Source organism: Meleagris gallopavo, chromosome 5 (genome assembly GCF_000146605.3).
Source record: "Meleagris gallopavo isolate NT-WF06-2002-E0010 breed Aviagen turkey brand Nicholas breeding stock chromosome 5, Turkey_5.1, whole genome shotgun sequence".
Taxonomy (NCBI): Eukaryota; Metazoa; Chordata; class Aves; order Galliformes; family Phasianidae; genus Meleagris; species Meleagris gallopavo.
The window spans coordinates 11,465,920-11,466,891 of NC_015015.2; positions in this window are offsets into that span (position 1 = coordinate 11,465,920).

A 972-nucleotide genomic window follows, 5' to 3' on the forward strand; every position below is an offset into this window, starting at 1 on the left:
AAAAAAAACCACCAACAACTACAATAAATACCAAAAAAAAAAAAAAAACACAAACCAATTTGAACCAAGAAAAGTGGTGCCGAACAGGAAGCCTTTACGAAGTGTTAGATGAATGCTTCAGGTTCTTTGGATCCTTTCCATTTTGCGAAACTACACACCCACAGGGATTTCACTGGGACTTGTTACTGCAGTCAAATAAAATAAATGTTACCATGAGAGGAGTACTTCAATGAAAGAAACTATCAATCTACAGAAATTAATTATGCATCAGCAGAGAAGTTTCCAACATTTAATGCCACTGCCACAAGGGATTGAAAAATAATCCCAAAAGGAAATATCTAGGCGTTCTTATGCTATTAATTTTGATTTGCAACATCTGGAGGTGAATGCTGCTACATGCCAGTTACACTGCTGTTATTTGTCTGAGAGCAGTACCCTGTTGTTGAAAAATTCGAGAAACCTTTTGGCAATTAAGAAAGCCCCGGTCATGCACCCTGTCTGTGTGAGTTTTGAACAATTCTTCCAGCCTTTGCCTCTCTTTTGTACGATCAGCAATCAGCCCTATAGCAACAGGATGAGAGGTTTCGTTGGAAAGCCAAGAACCGCTCCGATTCTCAACGTGTCAACCAGCTTCCTCCCGCTTTTCCCCCACTCAAGCGCGTTTTCAATACAGCTGCATAGCTGCCGCCCGATGTCCTTCCCTGCTCAAGGGCGGGGCTAGATGGGGGGGGGGGACCTAGTAAAAGGAGGCAGCGGAACCTCACGTCGAGTCGTGCCGCGAGCGGAGGTCAGCGCGCTGAAGCGGTGCTGGGCGCTGCGATGGGAACGCGGGCGGTGGGACTGCTGCTGGTGAGTGCCGGGGCAGGGAGGGAGGGAGGAGGCGGGGGGGGAGGTGGTTGAGTGCCGTCCGCTGTCTGCCCGGCTCATCCCGTAGGACGAGGAGTAGTGTTCCTCGGCGTTCGGCCGTGGGCC